Source organism: Schistocerca serialis, chromosome 10 (assembly GCF_023864345.2).
Source record: "Schistocerca serialis cubense isolate TAMUIC-IGC-003099 chromosome 10, iqSchSeri2.2, whole genome shotgun sequence".
NCBI classification, from domain to species: Eukaryota; Metazoa; Arthropoda; class Insecta; order Orthoptera; family Acrididae; genus Schistocerca; species Schistocerca serialis.
In genome coordinates this window covers 60,157,994-60,182,728 of record NC_064647.1, presented here as the reverse complement: position 1 = coordinate 60,182,728, position 24,735 = coordinate 60,157,994, and the positions used below count along the sequence as shown (strand labels likewise).

Here is a 24,735-nt window from a genome sequence, read left to right as displayed (position 1 = left end):
AACACAAATTTTATACTTAATTACCTCAGTTTTTACTACAGTTTTTAATAGATTTCAAGAATTCTAGAGTTTTATACACCTTATTTTATTATGTTTTCGAACTTCCACTGCTATGAGTGTCAATTCTGAATCTTTCCTGGTCATGCTGACAAAAATTTATGAATTTATTTGTAAACGTATAGACAGTGGAAATTAAAATGTCCTGTGGTGCCTCTACTGCTCCAAGTCGGCCCGTTTGACTTCCTACCCCCCTTAAGGAGGCGAGCGAAATGTAACTGAACATATAAATATATATTTTAAAAGTCATTACAGCCATAGTTATAAGTGTACACATCTAAAATTTTCCATGTCAAAGAAAGAAGACCCGTATTTCGACGGAAAACTACACTGAACAACCAAAGGAACTGGTACACCTACCTAATATTGTGTACGGCCCCTGCGGAAGCGCCGCAAACTTGACCTGGCGTGGACTCGACTAATGTCTAAAGTAGGAGGGACCTGACACCATGAACTCTGCAGGGCTGTCCACAAATCCGCAAGAGTACCAGGGGGTGGAGATCTCTTCTGAACAGCACGTTGCAAGGAATTCCAGATATGCCAAATAATGCTCATGTGTGGGGAGTCTGGTGGCCAGCGGAAGTGTTTAAACTCAGAAGAGTGCTGCTGGAGACACTCTGTAGCAATTCTGCAGGTGTGGGGTGTCGCATTGACATGCTGGAATTGCCCAAGTCCGTCGGAATGCACAATTGACATGAATGGATGCAGGTGATCAGACAGGATGCTTACATACCGGGTGATCAAAAAGTTAGTATAAATTTGAAAACTGAATAAATCACGGAATAATGTAGATAGAGAGGTACAAATTGACACACATGCTTGGAATGACATGGGGTTTTATTAGAACCAAAAAAATACAAAAGTTCAAAAAATGTCGGACAGATGGCGCTTCATCTGATCAGAAAAGCAATAATTAGCATAACAAAGTAAGACAAAGCAAAGATGGTGGTCTTTACAGGCAATGCTCAATATGTCCACCATCATTCCTGAACAATAGCTGTAGTCAAGGAATAATGTTGTGAACAGCACTGTAAAGCATGTCCGGAGTTATGGTGAGGCATTGGCGTCGGATGTTGTCTTTCAGCATCCCTAGACATGTCGGTCGATCACGGTACACTTGCGACTTCAGGTAACCCCAAAGCCAATAATCGCACGGACTGAGGTCTGGGGACCTGGTAGGCCAAGCATGGCGAAAGTGGCGGCTGAGCACACGATCATCACCAAACGACGCGTGCAAGAGATCTTTCACGCGTCTAGCAATATGGAGTGGAGCGCCATCCTGCATAAACATCGTACGTTCCAGCAGCTGTTTATCAGCCAGGCTGGGGATGATGCGTTTCTATAACATATCGGAGTACCTGTCACCCGTCACGGTAGCAGTTTTGCTGTCCAGCGCCATCTGTCGGCCATTTTGTGAAGTTTGTGTTTTTTGATCTGATAATACCCCATGTCATTCCAAGCATGTGTGTCAATTTTTACCTCTCTATCTACATTATTCTGTGGTTTATTAAGTTTTCAAATCTATACTGTCTTTTTGATCACCCGGTACGTGTCAACTGTCAGTCGTATCTAGACGTATGAGGGGTCCCACGTCACTCCAGCTGCAGACACCTCACACCATTACAGAGCCTCCACCACCCTGAGCAGTCCCCTGCAGACACGCAGGGTCCATGTATTCATGAGGTCGTCTCCACACCAGTACACGTCTATCCGCTCGATACAATCTGAAACGAGACTCGTCAGACCAGGCAACACGTTTTCAGTCATCAACAGGCCAAAGTCGCTGTTGAAGGGCCCAGGCGAGGCGTAAAGCTTTGCATCGTGCAGTCATCAAAGATGCACCTTCGGCTCCGAAAGCCCATATCGATGATGTTTCGTTCAGAGGTTCACACGCAGACACTTGTTGATGGCCCAACATTGAAATCTGTAGCATTCTTCGGAAACGTTGCACTTTGTCACATTGAACGATTCTCTTCAGTCGTCGTTGGTCCCGTTCTCGCAGCATCTTTTTTTGGCCGCAGCGATCTCGGAGATCAGATGTTTTGCCAGATTCCTGATATTCACGGTACACTCGTGAAATGGTCGTACGGGAAAATCCCCACCTCATGCTGTGTGCCATCGCTCGTGCGGCGACTATAACACCACGTTCAAACGCACTTAAATCTTGAAAACTTGCCGTTGTAGCAGCAGCGCCAGGCACTTGTTGTCTTATATAGGCGTTGCCCACCGCAACGACGTATTCCGCTTGTTTACACATCTCTGTATGCATATACCAGTTTCTTTGGCGCTTCAGTGTATAATAAAAGACGCAAGGTTAATATTTTGCCAGAAATTTGAACTTTTAATTTATTTAATTTTTTTGTAAGAAAGCCATAACTCAAATTTTAATCATGTAATGAAGTTGAAAATGTTAATTATTTATGTATTTAGTTACATGTTACATGAATTATTTTGCACGATAAAACGAGTCATTTTATATTCACAGCGCAAGTTAATTTGCAGATAGGGTTACATTGTGAATATTTCAAAGAGTTTTTTTCCTACCTACCATCTGAGCCTTGCCGGCTTTCGTGCTAACTCTTCTCTTCCAGAGATGGTACCCTTTCGGCGCTTGTGGTGCACTCTCTAGGAGGCGCGCACGAGAAAGGAGCGAACATGCCGAGTGAGACGCAGTTATTAAGGGCGTTTGGTTGACAGTGAACACGAAATGCAATTTTGGCGGCGATACTGTCGATATGAAAACGTCCATTCGGCTCGGCACCGGCTGTATTGGGCGCCTTTTGGGATGGACTGCGTAGCGAAGAAGTTTGGTGGTCGTTAGCCGATAATATGTTGTTGCGGGCCCTAGCACATAACCTAAGTTTCCGATGCCGTTGGACCCCAACTTCAACTGACGTAGTAAGGTGATAGCGATGTATTTACGTTATTCGTTGGAGACACATTTTCCGAGTTCCGTGTTGTAAATGTGATGAGCCTGAGACACATTGCTGGTTGATTCTCAATCACGAAACTCTGTAGACAATTTACACTATGTTATTAAAAGTATCCGGACACATGGCTGAAAATGACTTATAAGTTCGTGGTGCCCTCCATCGGCAATGCTGGAATTCAATATGGTCTTGCCAACCCTTAGCCGTGATGACAACTTACACTCTCGCAGGCATACGTTTAATCAGGTGCTGGAAGGTTTCTTGGGGAATGGCAGCCCATTATTCACGGAGTGCTGCACTGAGGAGAGGTATCGATGCCGGTCGGTGAGGCCTGGCACGAAGTTCCAAAACATCCCGAAAGTGATCTGTAGGATTCAGGTGAGGACTCTGTGCAGGCCAGTCCATTACAGGGATGTTATTGTCGTGTGACCACTCCGCCACAGGTCGTGCATTATGAACAGGTGCTCTATCGTGTTGAAAGATGCAGTCGCCATCCCCGAATTGCTCTTCAACAGTGGGAAGGGAGAAGGTGCTTAAAACATCAATTTACGCTTGTGCTGTGATAGTGCCACGCGCAACAAGACAGGGTGCAAGGCCCCTCCATGAAAAACACAACCACTATGAACTCCACCGACTCCGAATTTTACTGTTGGCACTACACACACTGGCGGATGACGTTCACCGAGCATTCGCCACACCCACACCCTGCCATCAGATCGCCACATTGTGTACCGTGAGTCGTCACTCCACACAACGTTTTTCCACTGTTCAATCGTCCAATGTTTACGCTCCTTACGCCAAGCGAGGCGTCATTTGGCATTTACCGGCGTGATGTGTAGCTTATGAGTAGCTGCTCGACCATGAAAAGAAGTTTTCTCACCTCCCGCGTAACTGTTATAGTAGTTGCAGTGGATCCTGATACAGTTTGGAATTCCTGTGTGATAGTCTGGAGAGATGTCTGCCTCTTACACATTACGACCCTCTTCAGCTGTCGGCGGTCTCTGTCAGTCAACAGACGAGGTCGGCCAGTACGCTTTCGTGCTGAACGTGTCCCTTCACGTTTCCACTTCACTATAACATCGGAAACAGTGGACCTAGGGATGTTTAGGAGTGTAGAAATCTCGCGTACAGACGTATGACGCAAGTGACATCCAATCACCTGACCACGTTCGAAGTGCATCAGTTCCGCAGAGCACCCCATTCTGCTCTCTCACGATGTCTAATGACTACTCAAGTCGCTGATGTGGAGTACCTGGCAGTAGGTGTCAGTACAATGCACGTAATATGAAAAACGTATGTTTTTGGAGGTGTCCGGATACTTTTGATCACATAGTGTGTCTCGTGGTTCGCCGCTACGACACTTGTTGTGCCGTTCTGACTGTTGGCATCTGATTTCGTCGATATTCTGGTTTACCATTTAAAACTTGGGGCCTACTGTGTATTATTTCTTTATCTTGGTGTAGTGAGTGTTACAGAAAGCTCTGTGTATCATTGAACAGACCGATGTTCCAATGTATAACCATTCCGTCAGTGCTTTCTGCGATATCTTGAATGTTTCCGTCCATCAAGGACGTGTAAATATTGTAAGACTAATTTATCATCTTAGACCTTTCCTTGAAGGATTCCTATGTTAGTGTGATTTGAATTACTTGTGAGCCGTGGTAAAATTTGCTGTTTTGAAGAGCACGCCGCAGCGCGTAGTGTGAAGCAGTCGCCCTCCGTTTCTGGCGGTGGCGCAGCTGTGGCAATCGCAGCTTTGGTGTCTCCCTCTGGTGGGAAAGGGGAAAAGTTGCCTGTTCACGTGCATTTAAGGGGCGCTATGAGCGCGGCAGTCGGTCAGTCTCGGGGAGAGTCTGGTCAGTTGGTCAGCCGGGTCAGTGTGGGGCAGTCAGTGTCTGTCTGTCGTCCGGAGTGCTAGTGTGTGTTAGGTCGGCAGTCTCCTCGAGTTTGTTCTGGCAACGGTCATTGGCGGTTGGATCGGTCGATTGGTCGGTCGCGCACTGAGACACAAGATGACTTGTCCGCCTTGAGTGTCGGCGCATGTGAGGTCGCCACGTGAGTCCAGTGGGCTGCGCCGTATAGCGAGGGGTAGTGGCTTTGCGGCCGACACGAGAGCAACAGGAGTCAACCCACGACATCGGTCTGGCCGGTGCGAGCTGCGACGCCGTGAGACGGGAGATCGGCGCGCCTTCCTGCGTCCGTTGAAGCGGCTGGCAGCGGACGGTTCGGGAGAGCGTTTTGGGGGTGCTGCGCCAGGTCTTCGCCAGACATCGCAGTTTATTAGAAGTTAAGTGATTTTTGATATGTTGTTTCATTTACTTGTTAAATTCTACCTGTTTTCTTGGTCAGTCTCTCGTTCCCAGCTTGCTCGTCTGTCTCTCGTCCGCATTTGTTAGGCAGTTTCTGTCTGTCTGTCGGATTTGGTGTTAACGAATTTATTGCTTAAGGTGTAATGGCCGAATTCCTGAAATATGTTTTTATCTTGCCTATCATCTTGAAAGGCGGTATATGTGTAATGTAGAGCATGTTTGTACATTTTATGTAAGACTGCATTTCATGGGTTTTATTTCAAAAATGGTTCAAATGGCTCTGAGCACTATGGGACTTAACATCTGAGGTCATCACTCCCCTAGAACTTAGAACTACTTAAACCTAACTAACCTAAGGACATCACAAACATCCATGCCCGAGGCAGGATTCGAACCTGCGACCGTAGCGGTCGCGCGGTTCCAGACTGAAGCGTCTAGAGCCACACGGCCACTCCGGCAGGCGGGTTTTATTTAAATGGTCATTTCAGTGTATAAAGTTGCCACCCTTCCTCCGTAAGAGTTCTTTTAAAAACAAGTTGCACTTTCGGTGGCATATAATTTTTAATGTGTTTTGTACCATTTCCATCCCTACTACAGGGTGCATAGTTTATGTGTTTGTGTGAGTTGTTAAAATTTTTAGTTTAAAGTAATCTGGCGTGTTGCAGATTTGCAGCAGTGTAGTCTTTCAGAGGTTGTTGTGAGCGGTCGTGTTAAAAGGGAGGGGCAAGGTTCTCAGCCCGAAAGCTCATACTGTCAAAAAAAAAAGAAAAAAAAAGTTATGTTTGCCTCTGAATAAGTTGTAACTCGATATTTACAGGGTGGTTTCTGATTATAATTTTAAAACTGTTTTAAAAAAAGGGCTTTTTAGGAATAATTTCCGTTTATTCAAAAAAATTTAATTTGTTTTCATCAGTTACCCACTGGCAACTACTTCCACGCTCACATAGCGTGATTGTGTTATTGTTCTTGATGAATCGCTAGTAAATAAAGTAAATTCTCTAAGAAAAGATTTTGAAAGTAAAGTCACGGTTCAGCTTGTTTAAAATATCTGGGGGTTTGAATGTGATTTGGTTACTGCTAGGAGGCAGTGACAATTTGTTTAACGTACTAATTTGATACTGTTTCATCTAATATTATTCTAAGTGCACTGCCTTGGGTTTATTGGCATAGTATTATTTATTTAAGGAGTTTAAGTTGTAACATGTTCGTTTTGTACTGGAATGCGCGATTTATTGGATCATAATTTCTTACTATTTGTTTCATCTCTGAGCCTGGGTTGTGGGTTTGACCTGCGCCTTCGGGCTCTTGAGTGTCTTTCTTATTTAGTAGATTCCAACGTTCCGTTTATGCTCCAGGTACACCCTGTAACAGTTGCGTGTTTTGAAGTTAATACTGTTTGATGTGAAACGACGGTCTGAGACTTGTATAGCTCCAACTATTGGTCGGGCCGACAATCGGTGTTGCCAACTGGCCGTCGACCGCGCTGGCTGGTATGTACGGCGTGCCTTTCTGCCTGTGGTTGGCTCCTGGAGCTCAGATATACTTACAAGACAAGTGTCGTTTACTGGTCCAAGATTCACAAACTTAAAAGGAATTGTTGATGGTGTTAGGACAGCAACCAGCCACAAATTTACTTTCAGTTCCTTTATTCAAAGGATACCGTCACCGGTTTCCAATCGTTGTGATTCATCCTCAGACGGTTTACACGCTTTCTTTGTGACATGTGGTGTGTTTTTACAGATTAATTGTCCTAAAATATAAATAATACATAATTATAAACACGCCACACACAGATGGTTGCGTTACAGACTTTCGTTGCATGTGACTTACGTGTAACGTCGGTTTCGAGTGTTTGTTTTCATAACATTCGTCCAATAGATGTAAATGCATTCCCACTGGATCCTCGTTGTTGCACACGTAAATAGTTCTCACTGAACATTTTAGATTTGTCACTGAGATGATTTCTACCACGCACCACATGTTTTGATACAAAGAGCTTACAAACATATGAGTATCACTGATGCTATGGTATTTCGTAACGTTTGACGATGATGTCGTATGTTTGGAAAGGATCATATATTCATTTACACAACTGTAATGCCTTTTACATTAGTACAGAGACATTGAATTTTTGAGTTGATATTACTAAATTAATTATAAAGTTTTTATATATATTTAGAACTGCATAGGTATAATAGTATATTATTTAAAATTACATTTAGCATCATGAGACTTACAATAACATATAAATTTGCTACTTGATCCGCAGATAGGTGTACTAATATTATTTGCTTTGGAGGCTGGAAAGTAATTTTTGGAAATTTTTCAGGAAAGGAGTGTTAGCTAACTGTGTTTCTTCGTTAAGGATATAGTCTGGGGTGCTGTTTTTGTGGGTGTGGGTGTGGGTGTGGGTGTGGGTGTGGGTGTGGGTGTGGGTGTGGGTGTGGGTGTGGGTGTATTTCTAATTCTTATAATATATTCATACTGGCTCCTTTTTTCTGCTACATGAAAAACGATTCGAAACAGATAACGGTATCCTTTGAATAAAGGAACTGAAAGTAAATTTGCGGCTGGTTGCTGTCCTAACACCATCAACATTTGTCTTGAAACAACAGCCACGGTCTCCATGTCAGCATATGACAAAATTGTAGTAAAAGGAATGTCTGTATACGTAATTGTCTGTCCTTTTCAGGCGTTTGAGCTGTGCATGGCTCGTCTTCACGCTATTTATTGTTTGTCATTACGGTGCTGTCGCCTCGTTTCCTTGTTCCATTTACTGGCGTCACTAACTTGCTGCCTTACTTGTCCGTGATCGGCGGCAGCAGCGCGTATCGATAAGTGCATTGCCGTACCATCTCTGGAGCGACCGCTAGTATTTCCAGGTGGTCGTGTGTCTGACAGTCAGACTCTCGCCGACTGCTGGTGACGCACGTGAACTGTCCGACCGAGGGAGATTGGAGCGGGACGACCGTTGGTTGGTCGTTCGGCTGGTCGTGTCATCGGCCGACGTGTATTTGGTCCTTTCACCGTTTCCGGGTTTGGGCAGTCGGTCCGTTGGCGTGGAGCAGCAAGGAAAGTCTCCGTCCCACGTACTCTGGTCGGGGCCGCTGGCGGTGTGCACGCGCGGTTGGAGTGTGAGGCGCTGCTTGCGGGTGCTACGGAGTTCGCCGCCCACCGATCTTCGACATGAAATGCGAGTCCTCACTTAACTTACTATCGAGCCTCAACTGTTTGTTTCTTCGTTTGATCCCGGTTGTCACTTTTGGCACATCCCCGAGAGCAACAATTTGTGTGTGTGTGTGTGTATTCAAGTCGGCGAAGATTACAGCTGTCTTCATGTGGAGTTTACCTTAACCTTATTTATTCCCCGTTATTGAAGTTGACCAGCGGTATTTTCTGCCTTGTGGCCGTTGACGTTCCGGTTACCTGCCCTGGTCGTTGACGTAATTTTCGGCAGTGTATCTTCCTTTTCGTGTTGTTGCTGTCCAGAGCTGCGTCTAGGTCGACAGCTGAGATGTTGTTGGTCGTTGCGGGCGCCAATATTCTGTGTGTCGTTGTATTGAAATCTTTACGTTGTTTTGCTGGAGCGGAACTGATCTTGTTGATGGGTCTGTCGGTTGGGTTGCCTTCAGATTAAGAAATCTTTGGACAGGCTGTCTGTCTCACCTAAATGTGCGTTAGTGTTACAATCCTGGACCGACCCTTGGAAACGTCTGAGCGCCGCTCCTTGTGTGTTACATAGTAATTTTCCTGTTTGGGTTAGCTATTTGGTTGATGTGTGGCCTTCGGCCGAGTATCAATATCTCTTAAAATTAATGTTCTTGTCTTGCCCTGCCCTTAAGGCATGAGATTCCTATTCTTTTATATGGGGCCTTCAGCCGAATTTTACATGAGATGTTTTAAGGTACCTTTTGATTGTAACTCTTCTTATTGCTTAATATGCAGCCTCCAGCCAAGTTCCATTAAAATTAAATTGCTAAGACCTTCAGCCTGTTTAGATTGAAGATTTAGAAAATATTTTTGTATTTCAAATTCTTGGTTAGGCCTTGTTTTTTGGATTTTGAGTGTGGCCTTCAGCCGATCTAAAGTTAATCAAGGGAGGTCGATTAAAGTTTTGAGTGTTTTGCAACTTTGTTGTAATATTGTGTGTTGATAAATAAAGTTTGTAAGTTGAGTGCAACTGACAAACTCATTTTGGCCTATTTCCACAACCTAATCCGCTCTGTCCTTCTAGCCCAGGCATTTCAGCGTTAGCTGTGTTTCACATGAAAGATTTGCATGTCTAAAGTTGCTTATTTATTGAGTCACGGATGCATTTACCAAGCGTGTCTGTAAGTCAGTTTTGTTACGGTTCAGTTTTTCTTCAATCTAGTCCTCGAGCTACTTAACACTGGAACCATTTTATTGTAATCACGTTACTACAATCCCATGAAATTTGCATTAACGTAAATTGGCTTCTGCACTTAACTTAAAACGAAGGTGGTCTTCACAGTGAGTCCTGTGGCTCACCTGGTATTGTCGAAGAATTGAAATTGTGTGAAGAATAGACCTGTGGTTCAAACCTCGCTATGATCTCTTTCGCCGCTTTATTTTTACATTTAATTGGAATACTTACTTCATTCAAATATAAAATTCATCAGATATCTCATAATTGATACAAATTTACATTCATTTTATGAAAAATGCACGTCTTCTCGCTTCTACTTACATATAATACGCAGATTTCCAGTTTCCATTGCAAACTCTTCATAACCGATAATTTGTAAACTATGTTATTCTATGCCGATTCTTTCAAAAATAATTTTAATAGTGTTTCCATATTTCTTTTTTTTCTGATTACTTGATAATTTTGTGATTTGCACTTGACATACCGGGTGATCAAAAAGTCAGTATAAATTTGAAAACTGAATAAATCACGGAATAATGTAGATAGAGAGGTACAAATTGACACACATACTTGGAATGACATGGGGTTTTATTAGAACCAAAAAATACAAAAGTTCAAAAAATGTCGGACAGATGGCGCTTCATCTGATCAGAATAGCAATAACTAACATAACAAAGTAAGACAAAGCAAAGATGATGTTGTTTACAGGAAATGCTCAATATGCCCACCACAATTCCTCAACAATAGCTGTAGTCGAGGAATAATGTTCTGAACAGCACTGTAAAGCATGTCCGGAGTTATGGTGAGGCATTGGCGTCGGATGTTGTCTTTCAGCATCCCTAGAGATGTCGGTCGATCACGATACACTTGCGACTTCAGGTAACCCCAACGCCAATAATCGCACGGACTGAGGTCTGGGGACCTAGGAGGCCAAGCATGACGGAAGTGGCGGCTGAGCACACGATCATCACCAAATGACGCGTGCAAGAGATCTTTCACGTGTCCAGCAATATGGGGAAGAACTCCATCCTGCATAAACATCGTACGTTCCAGCAGGTGTTTATCAGCCAGGCTGGGGATGATGAGACACTGTAACATACCGGCGTACCTCTCACCCGTCACGGTAGCAGTTACAAAACCAGAGTCACGCATTTCCTCGAAGAAAAAAGGCCCGATAACGGTAGATGTGGTAAATCCAATCCATACCGTGACTTTCTCGTCGTGCAATGGAGTTTCCACGACAGTTCTAGGATTTTCGGTAGCCCAAATTCTGCAGTTGTGGGCGTTGACAGACCCTCGAAGCGTGAAATGAGCTTCATCGGTCCACAACACGTTACTCAACCAATCGTCATCTTCCGCCATCTTTTGAAACGCCCACACCTCAAATGCCCTCCGCTTCACTAAATCGCCAGGTAACAGTTCACGATGCCGATGGATTTTGTACGGATAGCATCGGAGGGTACGCCTAAGTGCCAACCAAACAGTAGTGTATGGGATGCCGGTGCGACGTGCGACTGCACGAGCGCTGACTTCCCCGTGCATAGACGAACCCGCTACAGTCTCCATTTCTTCCAGAACTGTCTCAGTAGCATTACGCCCTGTGCTCGGTCGCCCACAACAGGGTCTATCGTCCAAACAACCCGTGGCTTCGAAATCATTCTCGCCAGAGTTGCATTTGTCAACGGACCTTCACCCGTTCGAATCCCCTTCCTATGGCGATAGGATCGTAACGTTGAACTAGCACATTCCCCATTCTGATAATACAGCTTCACTAAAAGCGCCTTTTCAAGTAACGTCAACATACTGCGACTGCTGCAGCATCCGATTCTCTCTCTGATTACAGTTCATTTTATACACGATTGTCATGCGCAGTCACTGACGTTTTGCTGTCCAGCGCCATCTGTCGGACATTTTGTGTGTTTTTTTTTTTGTTCTAATAAAACCCCATGTCATTCCAAGCATGTGTGTCAATTTTTACCTCTCTATCTACATTATTCTGTGGTTTATTAAGTTTTCAAATTTATACTGACTTTTTGATCACCCAGTGCATGTGGAATTCAAAGATGTCCTCTCCCGTATGATTAATGATGTAGCTGATGTACTGTCCCATTAACCAATAAATGATATTGATTTTTTTTTAATTATGGCAAAGCATCGAACCTGCGGCCAGAAGAGCACTGGTGGTACAAAAATGTTTGCTGAAGGTCTTGTAAGGAGAGCTAGCTCATCTGAGACATTTCTAGTTTTGTATATTGCCAGTACATGTAAATATATCCACAATATTAACATTTCTGACTCAGGTTTGTTTGGCTAGTCCCGACTGCATTCAGTCTTTCATTTGTGCTGACAGTATTATTTACAACTTTATACCGTGCTGCAAGTGAGTGGTCGTGTGGCTGGTTCTCATTGCCCACTAGTGGGTGTTCTAGCGTTAGTTGTGGGCAAGACGTGGCAAGAGTTTTAAAACTATTTTCAGTCTGATTTCAAGAAATTTCGACGTAAAGTAGTTGGTAAGTATCTGTGGCTTAACTTGCTGTAACTCTACTTTATGACTAAAGTTGTTTCTGAGGTTTATAAATCACCATTACCGGGTGACTGGTGGATGGTTAGAAAAGTTTGCTGCTAACAGAGATACAGAAGTGGGCGGTAAGTAAAAAACCGTTGACTGCTCCTGCTGTAAGTATTCTGTTGGACAGAATCGTTTTCATTTTAGTGAATTATAGTTACTTGTAAACCTTCGCAGTAAATTTTGTCGAGAATTTCTTAGAGATGCATAGAATCCCTTCGTGGGACTGATATTTGATCTCTGAACTTCACGTACCACACATACAAAAAATTATCGATCTCTGTTTGCCGAGTCTTCTTGCAAGATATAGAACACCAAGAGGAAGACGGAGACCCAGGCGAAATCTGACATGCAGCAGAGATGGCATGCTTGGGACAGCATCGAAAATGGAGAGATGTTTGAGGACCGTAATTGGAGAAGTCTCGTTTGTTGACCCATTGGATGATGATGATGATGCCATCATAACGTGTTCCTTGTTAAAAGCCTACGAACTCTTCATGCGGTTGCGAGTAAAGAAAAGCCTTCGTTCTTCGTAGCAGCAGGCTTGTCTTAAACTCGCCCGTGCAGCTCGACTGGTTATGTATGCAGCGTTGGTGCTTCCGATTGGTAGAGGCGAGGTCGGTTTTCCTTAAGTTAGAACGCATCCACTGATGTACCTGGTGATATCAACCCCGACTCGCTGCTTTTTCCGCGTGCGGCGCGGCTGCTGGGTTATTCCCCCGTCTGGAGCAATTCCCAGGTCGTCTACAGCAGTAAGCTAAGCCACCACCACAAATCTCGTCTTCTGCTTCACGTCTCGCCACTCTCGGAGAGCTTTTGCTGTGCATGCACTATACTGCCAACGAAACGGTCGCCAAAATGGTATAGTCTGAAATCATTACGGACACATTTTTTGTAACTAATTGTAATGACCTGCTGTGCTGGCCGATAATAATTCTAAAAATGCACTTACGACGGTCTGTGGCTTTACTTGGCGGCACCAAAGTTATGTTGCGAGGAAAGAATCCATACACGAGGTCTGTTCAAAAAATTTCGAAACTTTGTTCATAAAATTTTTCTGCGCTTACCTTTCACTTGCTGCGCATGGTCTCCTTCGAAATACTCTCCTCCACTATTTATACGTCGCCCCAACGCCGTTTCCTTCTCACATTTTCTGCAGGAGTCGCAACACTTCATAATAGAACCATCGATTAACGGTTTGCTACTGTGTCAATGATGCTTCAGAGTCAAAGGAAACTGTCAGCATGGCTGTGACATTTAACCTGACGTCCCATTGTCAACATTTAACCTTGGTCTCGACGTCATCACTGTGTGTCCACGCCTCATCACCAGTTACGATTCTCTTAAGGAACAACTCGTTCTCATTTGCGAGATCCAAAAGCACTTCAGATTGCGAGACGGAAGTCTTTTTGGTCTTGACTCATGAGCTGTGGGACGAATATGACGGCAAACATTCTCCTCCAATCTCTCGGACTGTCAGCGTTTGGCACGTACACTTTATTCACATGAGCCTCGTCGATGGTAGATTTCGACGGGCATTCTGAACGAGAGTCATCTTTAATTTCCGACCGGCAATTTACCAACCCTGTGAACCATTCGTAACGGCTGAAGCACTCATCACTGAAAGCTTCATAAATCATTTGGCGTGTCTGTGTAAAAATTTTCTTGAGTTTCACGCAAATTTTAATTCAAACGCGTCGCTCCTCTAACTCGTCCACCTCGAAATTTGCAAACTGTGGGACACAACAAAAAAATGGTTCAAATGGCTCTAAGCACTAGAATTCTGGAAACATCCCCCAGGCTGTAGCTAAGCCATGTCTCCGCAATATCCTTTCTTTCAGGAGTGCTAGTTATGCAAGGTTCGCAGGAGAGCTTCTGTAAAGTTTGGAAGGTAGGAGACGAGGTACTGGCAGAAGTAAAGCTGTGAGGACGGGGCGTGAGTCGTGCTTGGGTAGCTCAGTTGGTAGAGCACTTGCCCACGAAAGGCAAAGGTCCCGAGTTCGAGTCTCGTCCCGGCACATAGTTTTAATCTGCCAGGAAGTTTCATATCGGCTCTAAGCACTATCGGACTTAAATCTGAGGTCGTCAGTCCCCTAGACGTAGAACTACTTAAACCTAACTAACTTAAGGACATCACACACATCCATGCCCGAGGCAGAATTCGAACCTGCGACCGTAACAGCAGCGCGGTCCCGGACTGAAGCGCCCAGAACCGCTCGGCCACATGGGCCGGCTGGGACACAATGTTCTACTCAATACACCACTGAACAATAACTAATCGACATGCAACAATGTAACTTCCGGCAGGCACACATTAAACACAGGCGTGTGCAGGGATGCCAACCGCATTTCGCTCCAACACACCACTGGCGCGAAATTATGAGTGTTCCGGAATCTTTTGGACAGAACTCGAAAATCGCACTAGTGGGATACTGAAGACTGCCGAACACAATTAAAAGATCACTTTTTGAAATACAGTAGCTGTCTGCCAATCAGACGTATAGGTTTGAAATTCGGCTGGAAGGTGTCTACAGTCTTCTTCCGTTATGGTGTAGAAGTTGGCGCCCTGGGACGTCACCGTCGGCTTCGGCAACACTTCAAACAGCACGGTGCCGACACATGCGAAAAAGGCCAGAGGTCGGAATTTTCTTACGGGTAGTCAAGGAAATGTTTCCCCCCTGCGGGTCCGGGGATTAGAATAGGCCCGCGGTATTCCTGCCTGTCGTAAGAGGCGACTAAAAGGAGTCCATCCCCCTCACGGGGGTAGTTTGCGCCTGCGTCCGGAGACGGACGGTTCCACGACCTATAATCGTGGTCTTTTTGGTTTTTCACTTCTCGTTTCTTCCTTCCTTTTGTTGGTTCCTTTCCTTGCTCTTCTCGACCTCACTGTCTTCCTTACTCTTTCCCTTGACTTCTCCTTGCCTTCTCATTGCCTTTTTCTCCTTGCCTTCTCATTGCCTTTTTCTCCTTGCCTTCTCATTGCCTTTTTCTCCTTGCCTTCTCATTGCCTTTTTCTCCTTGCCTTCTCATTGCCTTTTTCTCCTTGCCTTCTCATTGCCTTTTTCTCCTTGCCTTCTCATTGCCTTTTTCTCCTTGCCCTCTCATTGCCTTTTTCTCCTTGCCCTCTCATTGCCTTTTTCTCCTTGCCCTCTCATTGCCTTTTTCTCCTTGCCTTCTCCTTGCCTTCTTCTCCTTGCCTTCTCCTTGCCTTCTTCTCCTTGCCTTCTCATTACCTTCTTCTCCTTGCCTTCTCTGGTCTCCGCCTCGGCGTTTGAGACAGTCTGTCCTCTTTCTCCCTCTCTCTCTTCTTTTTCCTCTTCTTCCTTCCTCCCTGTGCGTGCCTGAAGGCCGACCCACGCGTTCGCACGCGTAGCCGGTGACGGGGTAACGCGTAATTCCCCGCCCTGGGTAGACATGTAAGGCACGCGCGTACCCCCTGGTAAAGGCCAGGCCCGGGGAGGGGTGATTGCCTGAGCTGATACCTTCTGACCATGCCGATTGGTCCCTCCGTCTGTTTCTCGGGAGGTGTGACCTGAGGTGTAAACATTCACCTAAGGCGGGAGTGCCCTCTGAGAGGGTCCCCACAAGGAAGGAGCGCGCCATCGGAGACGCTGGCAATCATGGGGGATTCCTCCGCAATGGATTCTACTCCATTTCTTTCGACTTCGACTCAAAAACGGAAACGTGACCAGCCAACAGTGACAAAAGTACTACCGCCTGCCCCACAGTTCCTCGTAGTTTCTCGATCTGAGGACGGAAAGGATTTTTCCTCTGTCAACCCTTTCGTTATTCAGAAGGGCGTAGATGCCATAGCCGGATCTGTCAAATCTTGTACCAGGTTGCGAAACGGGACCTTATTACTAGAAACTGAGAGTGCCTTTCAGGCACAAAAACTGCTTCGGGCCACCCTCCTGTACACGTTCCCTGTCCGGGTGGAGGCCCACCGAACTTTGAACTCGTCTCGTGGTGTAGTGTATACTAGCTCCCTCGACGGATTGACTGATGAGGAGCTTCAATCATTCCTCGCTGAGCAGGGCGTGACGGCTGTCCATAGGGTCAAGAAAAAGGTCAACAATGACCTTGTACCGACCCGGACAATTTTCTTGACCTTCGATAGTGTTAAGCTGCCATCGCGCATCAAGGCGGGCTACGAGGTTATTTCTGTTCGCCCCTATGTCCAGACACCTACGCGCTGCTACCAGTGTCAGCGTTTCAATCACACTAGACAGTCTTGTTCCAATGCGGCTAAATGTGTCACTTGTGGCAGGGATGCCCATGAGGGTGACTGTCCACCTCCGTCTCCTCGTTGTGTGAACTGTCAGGGTGACCATGCCGCATCCTCCCGCGACTGTCCTGTCTATAAGGAAGAACGCTGTATCCAAGAAATTCGGGTCAAAGAGAAAGTGTCCACCTCGGCTGCTCGCAAGCTATTGGCTAGTAGGAAGCCCACGCTGCTCCCAGCGGGGAAATACAGTACTGTCCTCGCCTCTCCTCGGACTACCCGGGAGGTAGCAACCCAGACATGCGATCTGACCTTCAGCACCACGGTCGTCCGTTCGGCCAGTGCTAAGATCGCGCGGTCGACGTCTCCTCTTCCTCCCATCACCCCACAGACACGAGCACCTTCCTCAGCTTCTTCTAAGACGAAGACATCGAAGTCAGATGCACGGGCCTTCAAGAAGGAACCATCCCGTGCAGACTTCATCCGTACCTCGACCTCCCAGCCTTCGACCGGTACTTCCACTACACGTCCTTCCAAAAAGGCGCATAGGAAGCACAGTTCTCCTTCTCCGCCACGGCGCATTCCTTCTCCTGCGCCACCCAGCGGTTGCCGCCCCAGGCCGTCATCTGTTTCGCCTGGCCGCACCGCTGGTAGCCGAACATCTGGCCGTTCACTGGCGGAGGACGCTCCCCCTCCCGGCCATCCTCCCGAGATGGCCGATGAACCTATAGACCCCATGGACGATGACTGTCCGCCTACTGATAGCGGCGGCAGTGCTCGCTCGAAGCCAGGCCCTAAGCGGCCTTCGAGGTGACCACTTCTCTCATCTTCCTTTTCTTACGATGGCACTTATTCACTGGAATATTCGCAGCATTCGCTCCAACCGAGAGGACTTGAAGTTGCTGCTCCGCTTGCACCGTCCGCTCGTCGTAGCCCTCCAGGAAACGAAGCTACGCCCATGCGATCCAATTGCCTTGGCACACTACACCTCTGTGCGTTTTGACCTACCCCCTGTGGTAGGTATCCCAGCTCATGGAGGGGTTATGTTGCTGGTCCGGGATGATATTTACTACGATCCCATCACGTTGCACACCGGCCTGCAGGCAGTTGCCATCCGCATTACTCTCCCCACTTTTACGTTTTCCTTTTGTACCGTTTACACTCCATCGTCATCTGCCGTTACCAGGGCAGACGTGATGCAACTTATTGCTCAGCTACCTACACCATTTTTGTTAACTGGAGACTTCAATGCCCACCATCCCCTTTGGGGCTCTCCAGCATCCTGCCCGAGGGGCTCCTTGTTAGCAGACCTTTTCAACCAGCTCGATCTTGTCTGCCTCAATACTGGCGCCCCTACCTTTCTTTCGGACACATCTCACACCTATTCCCATTTAGACCTCTCTATATGTACTCCCCAACTTGCACGCCGGTTTGAGTGGTATGCACTTTCTGATACATATTCGAGCGACCACTTCCCGTGTGTTATCCATCTCCTGCAGCATACCCCCTCTCCGTGCTTCTCTAATTGGACCATCTCCAAGGCAGACTGGGGGCTCTTCTCTTCCAGGGCGACCTTTCAGGATCAAACCTTTACAAGTTGCGATCGTCAGGTCGCACACCTCACGGAAGTCATTCTCGCTGCTGCTGAATATTCCATCCCTCACCCTCCTTCTTCTCCACGTCGCGTACCGGTCCCCTGGTGGACCGCGGCATGTAGAGACGCTTTACGTGCTCGTCGACGTGCTTTACGCACATTTAAACGCCACCCTACAGTGGCGAATTGTATCAATTATAAACGATTACGTGCTCAGTGTCGTCGTATTATCAAAGAAAGCAAGAAAGCCAGCTGGGCTGCTTTCACAAGCACCTTCAACAGTTTTACTCCTTCTTCTGTTGTCTGGGGTAGCCTGCGCCGGCTATCTGGCACTAAGGTCCACTCACCAGTTTCTGGCTTGAAGGTCGCGAATGACGTCCTTGTAGCACCTGAGGCTGTCTCCAATGCCTTCGGCCGCTTTTTCGCAGAGGTTTCGAGCTCCGCTCATTACCACCCTGCCTTCCTCCCCCGCAAACAGGCAGAGGAGGCTAGGCCACCTAACTTCCGCTCCTCGAATCGTGAAAGTTATAATGCCCCATTCACCATGCGGGAACTCGAAAACGCACTTGGCCGATCACGGTCCTCTGCTCCAGGGCCAGATTCTATTCATATTCAGATGCTGAAGAACCTTTCTCCTGCGGGAAAAGGTTTTCTTCTTCGTACTTACAATCGCATCTGGGTTGAGGGACTTGTTCCCGCATGCTGGCGCGAGTCTATTGTTGTCCCGATTCCTAAGCCGGGGAAGGACAAGCACTTGCCTTCCAGTTATCGACCTATCTCGCATACCAGCTGTGTCTGTAAAGTGATGGAGCGAATGGTTAACTCTCGATTGGTTTGGCTGCTCGAGTCTCGACGCCTACTTACCAATGTACAATGTGGATTTCGTAGGCGCCGCTCTGCTGTTGACCATCTGGTTACCTTGTCGACCTTCATAATGAATAACTTCTTGCGGAAGCGCCCGACCGCGGCTGTGTTCTTTGATTTGGAGAAGGCTTACGACACCTGTTGGAAGGCGGGCATTCTCCGCACCATGCATACATGGGGCCTTCGCGGTCGCCTCCCTCTTTTTATTCGTTCCTTTTTAATGGATCGACAGTTCAGGGTACGTGTGGGTTCTGTCCTGTCCGACACCTTTCGCCAGGAGAATGGGGTGCCACAGGGCTCAGTCTTGAGCGTCGCTCTCTTCGCCATCGCGATCAATCCAATAATGGATTGCCTCCCAGCTGATGTATCAGGCTCCCTTTTCGTGGACGATTTTACCATCTATTGCAGCGCGCAGTGTACACGTGTCCTGGAGCGCTGTCTTCAGCGTTCTCTTGACCGTCTTTACTCCTGGAGTGTCGCCAATGGCTTCCGTTTTTCTGCCGAGAAGACGGTCTGTATTAACTTCTGGCGCTACAAAGAGTTTCTCCCACCGTCCTTACGACTCGGTCCTGTTGCTCTCCCAATCGTGGAGACAACCAAATTTTTAGGCCTTACATTTGACAGAAAACTTAGCTGGTCTCCACATGTGTCCTATTTGGCCGCCCGTTGTACCCGTTCTTTAAATGTCCTCCGTGTTCTCAGTGGTCTGTCGTGGGGAGCGGATCGAACCGTCCTACTTCGTCTATATCGGTCGATCGTCCGCTCAAAGCTGGATTATGGGAGCTTCGTATACTCCTCTGCACGGCCATCCATCTTACGCCGCCTCAACTCCATACAACATCGGGGTTTACGACTTGCGATCGGAGCATTTTATACCAGTCCCGTAGAGAGTCTTCATGCTGACGCTGGCGAATTGCCACTCACCTACCGGCGCGATATACTGCTTTGTCGGTATGCCTGTCGGCTACTGTCAATGCCCGACCATCCGTCTTATCGTTCCTTTTTTAACGGCTCTCTTGACCGTCAATACGGGTTGTATGTCTCTGCCCTGCTACCCCCTGGAGTTCGCTTTCGTCGCCTCCTTCAACACCTTAATTTTTCACTCCCTGCAACCTTTCGAGTGGGCGAGAGCCGCACGCCACCTTGGCTCCAGGCTCAGGTCCGCGTTCACCTTGACCTCAGCTCGCTCCCAAAAGAGGTCACCCCCGGTTCGGTCTACCACTCCCGTTTTTTGGAACTTCGTTCGAAGTTCATCGACATGACATTCATTTATACAGATGGCTCTAAGACCAATGACGGGGTCGGGTGTTCCTTTATTGTCGAGGCACAAAGTTTCCAATACCGGCTCCATGACCATTGTTCTGTCTTCACAGCTGAGCTCTTTGCCCTCTACCAGGCTGTTCTTTACATCTGCCGCCACCGACATTCTGCTTATGTCATCTGCTCAGATTCCCTGAGCGCCATCCAGAGCCTCAGTGATCCGTACCCGGTTCACCCTTTCGTACACCGAATCCAACGGTCTCTTCAGCAGCTGGTGGACGTCTGTTCTCCAGTTAGCTTTATGTGGGTTCCTGGCCATGTCGGTATCCCTGGGAACGAAGCTGCAGATGCCGCGGCCAAGGCTGCGGTCCTCCAGCCTCGGACAGCTTTTTGTTGCGTCCCTTCGTCCGATTTTAGCAGGGTGATTTGTCGGCGCATCTTATCTCTGTGGCATGCCGATTGGGCTGCACTTACCGACAACAAGCTTCGGGCCTTAAAACCTCTTCCCGTGGCTTGGACGTCCTCCTCACGCCCTTCTCGGCGGGAGGAGGTCATTTTAGCCCGGTTAAGAATTGGACACTGCCGGTTCAGCCATCGCCATCTGCTGACGGCTGCGCCGGCGCCGTTCTGCCCATGTGGGCACTTGCTGACAGTTAGACACATTTTACTGTCCTGTCCAGATCTTAACACACTGCGCCTCGATCTTAACCTGCCAAATACTTTCGATGCCATTTTAGCAGATGACCCACGAGCAGCTGCTCGTGTTCTTCGTTTTATCAATTTGACAAACCTCGCTAAGGACATTTGATGATGCTGTTTTTTAATCCTATGCCTGTCAGTCTGTCTTTTATCGTGTTTTCCCTTTTAGTTGTTGTGGTCAACTTGTGCCTCGCGGTGTATTCTTAGAGTAGTCCGGGCGCTAATGACCATTGAAGTTGTGCGCCCTAAAACCACAAAAAAAAAAAAAAAAAAAAAAAAAAAAGGAAATGTTTCAGGCACAGAATCAGAATCAACAGGAAGAGGCCTCAGAGAGTGACATAAAGAGCGTAAACGAAACCAACCCTTTCTCTTGGGGCACTGATACCCACACACTTCTTGGGATGACACGGAAGGTGTAATGTGGAGTAATGGTCCCACATTGGCATAAAATTTCTTGAAAATTCTGTCCAACACCACCGTGGACGCATTACATGATGAGAACGCCGTCACACCCACATGTCATCCCTTCTTTTGACGTGTTTTGGATGTAGGTTAGAACTGTGACACCCTGTGTTGAAATCTACATCTACATCCATACTCCGCAAGCCACCTGACGGAGTGTGGCGGAGGGTACCTTGAGTACCTCTATCGGTTCTCCCTTCTATTCCAGTCTCGTATTGTTCGTGGAAAGGATTGCCGGTATGCCTCTGTGTGGGCTGGAATCTCTCTGATTTTATCCTCATGGTCTCTTCGCGAGATATTTGTAGGAGGGAGCAATATACTGCTTGACTCCTCGGTGAAGGCATATTCTCGAAACTTCAACAAAAGCCCGTACCTAGCTACTGTCTCTCCTGCAGAGTCTTCCACTGAAGTTTATCTATCATCTCCGTAACGCTTTCGCGATTACTAAATGATCCTGTAACGAAGCGCGCTGCTCTCCGTTGGATCTTCTCTCTCTCTCTTCTATCAACCCTATCTGGTACGGATCCCACACTGCTGAGCAGTATTCAAGCAGTGGGCGAACAAGCGTACTGTAACTTACTTACTTTGTTTTCGGGTTGCATTTCCTTAGGATTCTTCCAATGAATCTCAGTCTGGCATCTGCTTTACCGACAATCGACTTTATATGATCATTCCATTTTGAATCACTCCTAATGCCTACTCCCAGGTAATTTATGGAATTAACTGCATCCAGTTGCTGACCTGCTATATTGTATCTAAATGATAAGGGATCTTTCTTTCTATGTGTTCGCAGCACATTACACTTGTCTACATTGAGATTCAATTGCGATTCCCTACACCATGCGTCAATTCGCTGCAGATCCTCCTGCATTTCAGTACAATTATCCATTGTTACAACCTCTCGATACACCACAGCATCATCCGCAAAAAGCCTCAATGAACTTCCGATGTCATGCACAAGGTCATTTATGTACATTGTGAATAGCAACGGTCCTAGGACACTCCCCTGCGACGCACCTGAAATCACTCTTACTTCGGAAGACTTCTCTCCATTGAGAATGACACGCTGCGTTCTGTTATCTAGGAACTCTTCAGTCCAATCACACAATTGGTCTGATAGTCTATATGCTCTTACTTTGTTCATTAAACGAGTGTGGGGGAACTGTGGTTTTCTTACAGGTGACCAAGGAAAACATTTCAGATGTACCACCGCTCAGAACTGACAGGAAGAGGCCCTAGGGGTTGACATAGAGGGCGTTTATTACCACAGATTTGGGGGCCTAAAATGATAGTTCGCAGTGTAATGAGTAGCAGGAAAATGTTCCTAACAACGTTTGACATTGCTGCCTCACCCCCTGCCCCCTCCCCGAAGGATTCAACCTTTCTCTGAGGACATCGAACGTGATCACACACCGTCGGAGTGCAGTGAGATCGCAGTTTGTGCTCTGGTGTACAGTGTGGAACCACTACGAATCACACAAAACCTTCCTGGGAAATCTGAACGTGATCCGAAGCAGCAAACGGTGCTGAGGCGTTTTCAGTCATCCTACTTTGCGCCCTCCTATGGCGTGATGATGGGGGATGCAACATTGACACATGCGTGAATAAAAAGGCGAAGGGTCCCCCTAAGATCCGCTAAATCAGTAACACACCCAGTTCCACCTGCGCACCTGTGTTGAACACTTCAAAAATGTATCTCTGCGGAGATAACCTGTTACGATTTCAGGGCACATGCAGACAGGCGATCCTTCCGTCGCCCTTCCTTTGTGGCACACCTACTGACAGCCGCTTGGGCAGCAGTATAGTGTTCCTGCAGGCGTCTGGGATGTTCGTCACACGTTGTCTCGCCACAGGTACAGTCTTAAAGTACTCAACAAGGTGAGCAACTGGTACTGAGGGTGGTGCCCAATTGGGGGGCCTTCAAGGGAGTTTTACAGTTCTATTGATGCGTGAGTTAATGTGGCAGCCACTTGTCATCACGTCATACGAGAATGCAAGACTGGGAGGGGGGAGGCGGGAGGCAAAAAGCATAAACTTGCTTCGCTGCTTCAGAGCATGTCCAATTTCGTCGAATGGTCCCATCTTGTACATCAGAGTGTAAATTCGGTCGCGCTACACTCCAAACTCATGTGATCATGTTCAACGGGGTTTCAGGCCAACAATACCCTTAGAGAGAGATCGAGCAGTGTGATAGGTGGTCAAGAACCTCTGCTTGTTGCTCATTGAACTGAGGCCTGTCGTTGTAAACTACGAAATGTGCGATTTTGAACGCCCCAGGGGAAGGGGTATTTTTACTGACACCCTCTATGCCACCCCCGAAAGCTTTGTCGTCTCGATTCAGAGCGGTCGTGCGTCTGAAATATTTTCCTCGGCCACCCACAAAAAACCCGCATCGTTTCAACTGCAGAAGCATCAAAAGAAGGGGTGAAATACAGGTAAGAGGGGCTGTGACGACCTTCTCATCGTGTGACCCGTCCAGGGTAGAACTGCGGTAAAATTTTGAGCCAATATGACATTATTAAACCACCTTATAGCTCACATGAACTTCTGAGCTACGTTTTTTTTTTTTTTTTTTTTTTCGCCGGATGTGTCGACACCTTCCTGATGGAAGCGTCACTAACTCCTAGGGTGATGTCGCAGGGAGCCACGCTTTTGGACCATTACAGATGCAGGGCAGGCAGGCACTCCGTCTGCAGGCCACAAGTGGCCCATCGGGACCATCCGACCGCCTTGTCATCCTTAGCTGAGGACGCAGATAGGAGGGGCGTGTGGTCAGCACACCGCTCTCCCGGTCGTTATGATGGTTGTCTTTGACCGAAGCCGCTACAATTCGGTCGAGTAGCTCCTCAATTGGCACCACGAGGCTGAGTGCACCCCGAAGGACCATTACAGAGCGAGGTTGTAATTACCTTCGAGGCTAATTTACGTGATAACCTTAATGTTTATTTACAAATGTGGTTTATACGCAGCAATTATCGACATTGGATTTGTGACGTACTTGGAGGAGAACTGTATTAAGTGAACTGCCAGCTTGTTTTATTTGTGTTCCCCAACGTCCATGTCAGCCCATGCTGCGCCACAATCACACAAATCCTTCCCGCCATCAGGTGCCGCTGCACAATTCGCATTCTGAATGTTGCCATTTCAGCTGCCCGTAACTTCATCGGTTTGTTAACTGCTTGCTAGAGGACGACAGTAGGACGTTCTGTAATTCCATTTGCTCTGGCGCGCCTTCTGCTCTTCGGATACGTCGTGTGCTGTATGTGAGTCTTCTTGTCTTCAGCTACGTCGGTGAAATGAAACAAATCTAGCGATTTATTTGCTGTATGTGTTTTAGGCAATTCATCCAGGATCAAATTATTCCTGGGGAGCACGACAGGAAAAT

At 47.1% G+C, this 24,735-nt stretch overlaps 1 protein-coding gene across 3 annotated transcripts in view; it reads right to left on the bottom strand.

The window, feature by feature from the left end:
* LOC126425139 (macrophage mannose receptor 1-like) overlaps nucleotides 1-24,735 on the bottom strand; it is a 122,352-nt gene that overhangs the window by 68,830 nt on the left and 28,787 nt on the right. The gene's annotated exons all lie outside the window — the stretch shown is intronic.